Genomic DNA, 11,224 nt, shown 5'->3' on the forward strand with positions numbered 1-11,224 from the left:
TCACTGCCTGCAGAACCTGAGAGCACAATATATCCCCCAAAATTTCTGTTTATTCAGGTGGAAACTAAAGAACTGTTTCAGAAAAGTACTTGCTTGTATTTATGTGGTGTTTCCTGCTGTGTGTGTGTCACCTCATCTCACCTACTGCTCTTGTGTCTGCTGTGATAACTCTTTATTCTTTCCCAGATTATTTCTGTTTCTCAGTATTTTCCTTAAAAGGAATCAAACCAGAATCAAGCTATGAGTCATGTTGGCGATTTACTTTTACACTACAGGGAGCGCAGAATTATTAGGCAATAGTGTGTGTTCGATGTGGGCTCGTGGCAAATAAAGTTCTTCCACTCTGACATCATTCCCCGTCTCTGACCGGACATTATTACCAGGGAACAGTACCGAATCACGTTTCAGAGATAGTGGTCCAGGGCGTCCACTATAACAAGTGGTCCTTCGAGCAACCTAAGGATGTTTGCACTAAAGGTACGCTCCCTGGTCAGCATGCTTGCACAATTAGGAAGGAAAGGAACTGTGGAGCAGGAATTTGGGTCCCATGTGTCAAGGTTGCTTGAAAAACTGCCGCATGATTTGAGATCCAGCTTTAGTCCATACAGGGAGTGCAGAATTATTAGGCAAGTTGTATTTTTGAGGAATAATTTTATTATTGAACAACAACCATGTTCTCAATGAACCCAAAAAACTCATTAATATCAAAGCTGAATGTTTTTGGAAGTAGTTTTTAGTTTGTTTTTAGTTTTAGCTATTTTAGGGGGATATCTGTGTGTGCAGGTGACTATTACTGTGCATAATTATTAGGCAACTTAACAAAAAACAAATATATACCCATTTCAATTATTTATTTTTACCAGTGAAACCAATATAACATCTCCACATTCACAAATATACATTTCTGACATTCAAAAACAAAACAAAAACAAATCAGCGACCAATATAGCCACCTTTCTTTGCAAGGACACTCAAAAGCCTGCCATCCATGGATTCTGTCAGTGTTTTGATCTGTTCACCATCAACATTGCGTGCAGCAGCAACCACAGCCTCCCAGACACTGTTCAGAGAGGTGTACCGTTTTCCCTCCTTGTGAATCTCACATTTGATGATGGACCACAGGTTCTCAATGGGGTTCAGCTCAGGTGAACAAGGAGGCCATGTCATTAGCTTTTCTTCTTTTATACCCTTTCTTGCCAGCCACGCTGTGGAGTACTTGGACGCATGTGATGGAGCATTGTCCTGCATGAAAATCATGTTTTTCTTGAAGGATGCAGACTTCTTCCTGTACCACTGCTTGAAGAAGGTGTCTTCCAGAAACTGGCAGTAGGACTGGGAGTTGAGCTTGACTCCATCCTCAACCCGAAAAGGCCCCACAAGCTCATCTTTGATGATACCAGCCCAAACCAGTACTCCACCTCCACCTTGCTGGCGTCTGAGTCGGACTGGAGCTCTCTGCCCTTTACCAATCCAGCCACGGGCCCATCCATCTGGCCCATCAAGACTCACTCTCATTTCATCAGTCCATAAAACCTTAGAAAAATCAGTCTTGAGATATTTCTTGGCCCAGTCTTGACATTTCAGCTTGTGTGTCTTGTTCAGTGGTGGTCGTCTTTCAGCCTTTCTTACCTTGGCCATGTCTCTGAGTATTGCACACCTTGTGCTTTTGGGCACTCCAGTGATGTTGCAGCTCTGAAATATGGCCAAACTGGTGGCAAGTGGCATCTTGGCAGCTGCACGCTTGACTTTTCTCAGTTCATGGGCAGTTATTTTGCGCCTTGGTTTTTCCACACGCTTCTTGCGACCCTGTTGACTATTTTGAATGAAACGCTTGATTGTTCGATGATCACGCTTCAGAAGCTTTGCAATTTTGAGACTGCTGCATCCCTCTGCAAGATATCTCACTATTTTTGACTTTTCTGAGCCTGTCAAGTCCTTCTTTTGACCCATTTTGCCAAAGGAAAGGACGTTGCCTAATAATTATTATTCTGTCCCCTGCGTGCGTGGTTCTGGTACACGAAGTGACAGATAGCTAAACATATGCCGTAAGCACTGAAAGCGTTGAATGATGAGTCAGGCGTGAAAGTAAAGTTGAGGGCTGTTTACTTGTTTGTCTTCATCAACGTACAACTTACAGTGATTTCCCAGAACTTGTGAAACTACAAAAAATACAAAAAGAAATATGCTCAATAAAGAATTATGCATTTGCTTCACATGGCGAACAGATCTAGGCATTTATATATACATCTCTCCAAATATGCATAAAATCAATAAAATATACAACACTCACTACTTATAAAGATGAAACACAATTCAAACTTACAAACAAAGCTTCTCCATGGCATAACACAGGTGGATGCTTAAGGATTAAACAGGGAGACTTCTGGTACGCCTCATTGTGCAAATCCCAATACTAAAATGGCTTCCTGCATTACCCCACTCATGTGACTCTAAACATCCAATAGGAAACTCTTCCTGTATCACCCCACTCATGTGACTCTAAACATCCAATAGGAATACAAGCCAAACCACATAAAAATTCACTTGACCGCAGTCTCCAAGCTAACCACTAGGAGATGCTAAAATTCTCAATGTGCACATAACATTACACTCCCCGCCTGGTATTGAACACAATACCACTATCAATTTCTTAGCAGTTCAATCAGCTAAAGAAAATAACACATTGACTGTCCATGGTAGATAATCAGATAGACAAAAGTACCACTACTTCGGTTACTGGTCTAAAGAAGGTCTTAATGGTACCTCCTTTCGTGACCCTCAGTTCGAGTTTCCTGACCTTTCCATCACTGTCTGGGTAAGCCTTGGTGACAAGAGCCATTGGCCACTGATTTCTTTTTACCTGAGGGTCTTTGAGCAACACCAAGTCCCCTTCCTTGACATTGGGCTGACTATTTTGCCACTTGCTTCGATTTTGAAGAGTAGAGAGATATTCTCGCCTCCATCTCTCCCAAAATGTATTCGCCAAGTGCTGAACACGTTTCCACTGCTGACGATACATATCTGTAGCTTCAAATGATCCTGGAGGAGCAAGAGGGGTGCAGACCTTCTGTGTCAAGATCATTGCTGGAGTCAGAAGAAACGGTGAATCTGGATCACTTGAGATGGGAGCAAGAGGCCTTGCATTTATTATCGCTCCTACTTCAGCCATAAGGGTCGAAAGCACTTCATGAGTGAGATGCGAGGGACTGATCTGAGAAAGCATAGAGTCAAGAATCCGTCTCGAAACCCCAATCATTCTTTCCCATACTCCTCCCATATGGGAAGAATGAGGTGGGTTGAACAGCCATGTGCATCCTTCCTCACTGAGGTACCTTGAGATATCGGTTTCATCCCGTAGGAGAATTTGAAGTTCTCTGCAAGCCCCCTTAAAGTTTGTGCCACAGTCAGAGCGGATCATCTTCACAGGACCACGCATAGCAAAGAACCGCCGTAGAGCATTAATGAAGCTCGATGTGTCCATTGACTCTATGAGCTCGATATGTACAGCACGAACACTTAAACACGTGAAGAGTACTGCCCACCTTTTAGAGTTTGCGGCACCACCTCGGGTGCGACGGGTGGAGACATTCCAGGGGCCGAATACATCCAGGCCCACATTTGTAAATGGAGGTTCAGTGCTAAGACGATCAGGTGGAAGATTTGCCATCTTTTGCTCTGCGGGTCTACCACGAAGTCTGTTGCATGTAACACACTTGTGCAGGTTTCTGGAGATACATTTCTTTGCCCCTACAATCCAGATGCCAGCCGTGCAGATAGCTCCCTCAGTAAAAACTCTGCCTTGATGGTGAACCCGCTCATGGTAGTAGTTTACAAGTAGAGTAGCTATGTGGCTGCGGCCAGGAATGATGAGAGGATGCTTTTCATGTGTCTCGATTGAAGCATGCTGGAGCCGCCCACCAACTCTTAAAAGTTTGCTATCATCAAGAATTGGGCTGAGCTTCCTCAGAGGACTGCTTTTGGGAATTACTTCGCCTTTCTCCAAACAAGACACTTCCACTTGGTATGTCTCCTTTTGTACACATCCAATAATGGTATGCCTTGCTTGCGACAGTGTATCCATTTTGTGTGGCTTCAAACAGTGATGCCAACCTTTGCAGTCTTGCCCATTGCTATCCTTCTCAGACCTGAAAGATTGGACGATGTGGATTAGGGAGGCCACAGCTCTGACAAGGGGTTGCCACATGGAGAATCTTTCAAATCGATGCGACCCCATACTCCTATGGGGGTTTGCAACAGTAGTAATGTGGCTTCTGACCTCTGTATCAGAGTCTGGATCAATGAGGTCATAGGATGTTTCTTTACCTGAGTCTATGTCCCCAGAACGTCTCAGAAAACGTGGACCTGTAAGCCAGTTGGTGCTTAAGAGACGAGCTGGATGCACTGACCTGGTGGCAACATCTGCAGGGTTTTCATCAGTGTGGACATATTGCCACTGTTCAGGGCATGAGAACTTCCTTATCCGTTCCACTCTGTTGCTGACATACACATAAAATCTCCTGCTTTCATTGTAAATATACCCCAGCACCACCTTGCTGTCAGTATAGAACTTCAGACTATCAAGACTAATGTCCAGCTCTTTCACAAGCAGCTCAGCAATTTCCACTGCCAGAACAGCAGCACCTAATTCCAACCTGGGAATAGTGTGGAATGGCACGGGGGCTAACTTGGCTTTCCCCATTATGAAACCTACATGACATTTACCTTCCACATCTTCCACTTTGAGATATGCCACAGCCGCAATGGCCTTGGTGGAAGCATCCGAGAAGATATGGATCTCTGTACGTTGTGCAGTGGACAGGGACGTAGCAATGTAGGCTCGGGAGATTGCAAACTGTTCCAAATCCTGCAGTGAATCCCTCCAGGTAATCCACTCTGTTGCCTTTTCAGACGGGAGGGGAGCATCCCAGTCACTGCTGTCACGAGTGAGCTGCTGCAACAAGAGCTTTCCTTGAATAGTAACGGGAGCTACGAGACCAAGTGGATCAAACAAACTATTGATAGTTGCAAGAACTCCTCTTCGGGTGAATGGCTTCTCGCTCCTGGCAACACGGAATGTAAAAGTGTCATTCACAAGGTCCCAGCTTAATCCAAGACTTCGCTGCAAAGGAGGTGAATCTTTGTCCAGGTCGAGATTTTTCAAGTCTTTTGCATGATCTGTTGATGGGAAAGCCTGCATGACAGTTAGGCAATTGGATGCTATTTTATGAAGTCTCAAGTTGGAGATGACAAGCATGCCTTGGGCTGCCTTGAGAAGACTGATAGCTGCTGTTGCAGATGGCAGTGACTTGAGTGCATCATCAACGTAGAAGTTCCTGTGTATGAACTCCTTTGCCCCCTCCCCAAACTCGCCCTCTCCATGTAAAGCTGCTCTCCGAAGCCCATAAGTAGCCACAGCTGGAGAGGGGCGGTTGCCAAACACATGGACTCTCATACGATATTCCACAACTTCCTTCGTGATGTCATTGTCTTTAAACCACAGAAATCTGAGGAAGTTCCTGTGGTCTTCCCTGACAACAAAGCTGTGAAACATCTGCTCAATATCTGCTGTGATGGCTACCTGTTCATGCCTAAACCGCATTAGGACTCCCAGCAGAGTGTTATTTAAGTCTGGCCCTGTCAACAGCACATCGTTCAAGGAGATGCCAAGATAAGGAGCGCTTGAATCAAACACAACTCGGATCTGGCCAGGCTTGCGTGGATGATAGACGCCAAAACTGGGAAGGTACCAGCATTCATCTCCATCGTTGAGTGCTGGAGCTGGTTCAGCATGATCTTGATCAAAGATATTCTGCATGAAAGCCAGAAAATGTCTCCTCATCTCAGGTTTCCTTTCTAGAGTTTTGCAGAGACTGGTGAAACGAGTCAGAGCTTGTCCTCTGTTGTTAGGCAGCCGTGGTCTTGGCATGCGAAAGGGAAGGGGAGCTACCCAACTGTTAGCATCATCTATGAACATCTCATTATTCATCAACTGAATGAACCGTTTGTCCTCAATAGATGGGGCAACTTCATTGTCATTCTCTGTTCTTTCGAAGATTTTGTTGCCAAGTAAATGATCATCAGAGTTCTGAAACAGGCTGTCCAGAGGATGAAAGTGTGACAGGGTTTGAGAGTTGAGAGGTCTTATGCCTGTCCTTGTTGTAAGCTTCTCTTTCACAACTAGGTGGTTGGGACATGGACTGAAATGAGAGTGACGCCCATTCTCCAGAACGTTAGTCCGGTAGACATTAACTGCTTTCGGCTTGTGAGCTGCACCCAAACAGACGTCTCCAACTACGACCCAGCCAAGGTCCAGTCTTTGGGCATAGGGTGCATTATTGGGCCCGTTGCGTTGGTCTCTCACTTTATGGACTTGTAACACATCCCGACCCAGCAGAAGGAGAATTTGCGCATTTGGATCAAGTTCAGGGATGAGATGAGTGATAGACTTTAGGTGTGGGTGGTGTTTGACTACATCAGGAGTAGGTATCTCCGATCTATCATCTGGGATATGGCTACACTCAATAAGTGTGGGAAGAGGAATGCTGAGACGTCCATCCAATGGCTGAGCCACAAATCCAACTCCTCTTCGGCCAGATAACTCAGTGACTCCAGCACATGTGCGCAGCGTGTAGGGAGAACCGGTACCCTTGAGGCCAAACAGGTCGAAGAATTTGGACCGAGCAAGAGACCTATTGCTCTGGTCATCAAGTACGGCATAGACTTTTATAGATCTTTCTGGTTGTCCTCTAGGATGCACTTTTATGAGACAGATTTTAGAGCAAGAGCGGGAGTTATTGGCAATTCCACACACTTCTGTGCATTTGGAGATTATGTCAGGAGAAGCCGCTTCATCTTCCTCCCCGCCATGCTCATCCTCAGGGTCTTTGACAGCCCATGGAGCTGGTCCTGGATGAAGTGCTGTGACGTGCTTGTCACTGTTACACTCTTTACAGTGAATAATTGTTTTGCAGTCTTTAGCAACGTGTTCAGTTGAGGAGCAGCATCTGAAACAAACTCCACTATCTCGCAGGAACGTTTTGCGTTCATCCAGTGTCTTAGCTCGGAAGCCCCTACACCGCTTGAGAGGGTGGGGTTTTTTGTGAATCGGACACTGTCTGTCCACATCCAACTTACTGCTAGCTGACTCTGTGGGCTTGATGGCAGATGTTGATGTAATCTCTGTTTTGCTGGATGAGACGTGGTTCCTGGAATGCGTGTACCTTTTAGGTGAGTTTTCTGGTTTCACTGTCGTCATCCCAAATGAACTAAATGCAAAACTTGGATCATTACGAGTGCGGGCTTCTTTGCAGACAAAGTCAGTGAAGAATGAGAATGGTGGAAACTGGCCTTGGTTTTGCAGCTTGTACGCACTGCCTTGTGTCATCCATTTTTCTTGAAGGCCATACGGCAGTTTCTCCACTATTGGGTTAATGCCGCGAGAGGTATCCAGATAGGCGAGCCCAGGCAAACAACCTTCTAACTTTGCTGACCCCAACTCCCTTAACAAGTCACCAAGCTCTCTCAGGTTGAGAGGGTCCCTGTTGCTGATCTTAGGAAATCTCTCCAGTTTGTCCAGCAGAGCTTTCTCAATTATTTCAGGAGACCCGTAGTTCTCTTCAAGTCGCATCCACGCCATCCTGAGCCCTGCAGCGGGGTCATTGACATGAACAGCTCTGATTCTCCTGACTTGCTCAGATGATTGAGGACCTAACCATCTAGTGAGAAGGTCGAGCTCTTCATTGCAGGTGAGTTTTAGCCCTTCAATGATGTTCATGAAGGTAGACTTCCAGCCCCAATAATTCTCTGGACGATCATCAAACTTTGTCATCCCGGATGTCACAAGTTCCCGGCGAGCCATGTATACAGCAAAGTCATTAATGCCGGTATGGTTCAGAGCAGAGGGCTGCGCTGCTTGCATTCTAAGAGGATGTGTGTGTGGTTGAGGTTCCTGCAGGGGGGTGACACTACATGGATAAATCCCAGGGTAATTCTGAGCAGATGGATGCTTCATACCATTTTCTTCAAAGGTAGTATGGCTCTTGACACGAGCTGGAGTGGAGCTCAGTCCATCAATGGCTGTACGAATGGGATTCAGTTCGTTGTCCTGGAGTGGTGGAGCATGAGAGAAATCGCGTGGCCGACTGAAGGTGATATGGGACTCAAGGCCGGGCAACGACAGCTGACTAGAGTGCATTCTTGAGTGACACTCAACATAATCATTTGTTCTTTTTTCTGTGGAGTCAGGGGGAATTCCTATGATGTCCGCTGCCCTGAGATCTTGTTTAGAGCCGAGTTCTGCTACGGCTGATTCCAAAACCTCCACCTCAGCTAAAGCCGCTGCAACTTCTTTCTCTTGCTTCAGTGTGGCCAGAGCAGCCTCCATGCGTGCCTCTTCTACTCTCAACTGGGCTTCTTCCACCATGAGTTCAGTTTCTTTTTTGACAAAGGTGGAGCGAGCACGCACTGCTTCAGCTCTTGCGCGTGCTTTAGCAGCTACTAGGCTTGCTGAAGACTTGCAGGAGCTGTTAGAAGAACTAGCAACAGATCTGGTCACATAGGATTTCACAGATGTTCCTGGAGATCTAGTCTTCTGTTGATCTTCTGTATCTGGCTTATTGTCCATGATGACTATTCGGCATGCAAGGTAAAACTAAACGAGGCAGGAAGACTAATGAGCGTTAGCGGTCTCTGCTATCCAGACTTACTGTATTATCCCAGGTGTGATGCTGTTTTTTCACTATTCTGTCCCCTGCGTGCGTGGTTCTGGTACACGAAGTGACAGATAGCTAAACATATGCCGTAAGCACTGAAAGCGTTGAATGATGAGTCAGGCGTGAAAGTAAAGTTGAGGGCTGTTTACTTGTTTGTCTTCATCAACGTACAACTTACAGTGATTTCCCAGAACTTGTGAAACTACAAAAAATACAAAAAGAAATATGCTCAATAAAGAATTATGCATTTGCTTCACATGGCGAACAGATCTAGGCATTTATATATACATCTCTCCAAATATGCATAAAATCAATAAAATATACAACACTCACTACTTATAAAGATGAAACACAATTCAAACTTACAAACAAAGCTTCTCCATGGCATAACACAGGTGGATGCTTAAGGATTAAACAGGGAGACTTCTGGTACGCCTCATTGTGCAAATCCCAATACTAAAATGGCTTCCTGCATTACCCCACTCATGTGACTCTAAACATCCAATAGGAAACTCTTCCTGTATCACCCCACTCATGTGACTCTAAACATCCAATAGGAATACAAGCCAAACCACATAAAAATTCACTTGACCGCAGTCTCCAAGCTAACCACTAGGAGATGCTAAAATTCTCAATGTGCACATAACATTACAATTATGCACACCTGATATAGGGTGTTGATGTCATTAGACCACACCCCTTCTCATTACCAGTGTTGGGTAAGTTACTTTAAATTAGTTAGTTACATTACTAGTTACTTCTATCAAAAGTAACTCAGTTACTTCAAGTTACTCGTTACTTTCAGAGTAACTAGTTACTAGGGAAAGTAACTTTGGTTTTACTCAGAATTCTCTTGTTAATGTGTTGCTTCCGTAACTGGATACCCAGCCAGACTGCCAGTCTTCTAACTTGCTTACTTGCCACAAGTGCACTGTGCCACCTACCAATAGAAAGGAAAAAATAATGTGCACATTTCCACGGGAGAAATCCCACGCCTGATTCTATCGTAGCCTGCTTTTTACATCCAACACAAAAACTGCAGTCGTGGTGCTTTCGATTGTACTCAGAACTCGGAAATTCTGCCTTCTGAATAGGAAGATGTTGGTAACACCAGACTGCAGATGAGCTGCATACAGGGCTGGACTGGGACAAAAAAAAATTGTCCCGGGCATTTTGACTAGAGACTGGCCCACCGTTATAGGAAAAATCATAAAGCCTTTGAATGAAAATAAACACTGTTGTGACAGTGATGTACACTGTTCTGATGGTATATATGTATCAATCTATCAATCGTTTGTTGCAAGACTCAGATAATTATTTTTTTTTAAAGTGAGACATTTTAAATGAGAATAAGAAAGTATTTCTTTGTGCCCCCCTTTCCCTGTTAATGCTCTACATGGACCTCTGGCAACACTTTGCTAGATCCGCACCTGCACAGTTACCAGCTGTCAGCTACTTAGAAAAGGATCCTGGTGTTATTTGTCTCTCAGAAACAGTTCATAACTTCCCTTCAACTCATTCATGTCACCTAAAAGGTAAACCTGTTTCTCCATCAGAGCTCTGATGATTCAGTAAGGACATCTCCTGGTTTCGTCTTCATGTTTCCATCTCACCACATAACCAAACCGACATCATGACCCGCAGGTTTACAGCTGTGACTCCAGCAAACATCAGCTGTACTAGAAATTAATATTAAATAAATTCTAACAACAGCTGATCAAGCTTAAACGCGCTGCTGTTGTTTAGCGCGACATCCGCTGGTTTCCTCTTTCTGGCGCAAAGTGGGCGATAAACAAACAAGAGAGAAAAGCCGATCAGCTGATCATTGATCAGTTTCATGATTGAAGTAGAAACAGGAGAGGGAGGGGAGAGAACAGGAGGAGAAGAGGCAGCTGTGCAGCAAAGACGCAGAATAACTCCAGCTTTGTGTCTTTTTCATTGTAGCTGAAGTCTGGGACAAACTGTTCCTTTTCACCTCAATAAGAAACGCGTAATATTTTCTCTGAATGCGAGACGATTCCGTTTTTTACAGGACGGTTGGCAACTCTAATAATTAACCTTATGAACAAAATAAAGTTCAACATCAGTAACATAGCAGCCACCCAGCTGTATAGAAACTCCGTCATGCTAGCTAGCACGCAGTACGAAAAAGTCAGCATAACGAAAATAAACTCCACCTAAACTTGGTTCATATCTGACCCAGATAGACTGCAGGTTATAACTTCTTACCTGAAGTTCAGTTCACCTGATACTCGGACCGGCGGCTGCTTCGGGTCTCTCCTCTTGCCTCCCTTTTCCTTCATCCACCTGCTGGCTTCCACCACTTGCTAATGTTATTGAATCTGTGGAAGCTCCGCGATAGCCACCACACGAAGTAACGAATAACGAGCCTATCTAAATCCCAGTAACGAGTAACGCGTTCCCGGTTTTGGCATAATAACTAGTTACCGTGCTCGTTACCACAATAATAACGTAGTTACTGTAACGCGTTACTTAATAACGCGTTAGTCCCA

Source organism: Rhamphochromis longiceps, linkage group LG19, assembly GCF_057381845.1.
Source record: "Rhamphochromis longiceps isolate RC_006_pf linkage group LG19, R_longiceps_female_GT1.1, whole genome shotgun sequence".
In the NCBI taxonomy this organism is placed as follows: domain Eukaryota; kingdom Metazoa; phylum Chordata; class Actinopteri; order Cichliformes; family Cichlidae; genus Rhamphochromis; species Rhamphochromis longiceps.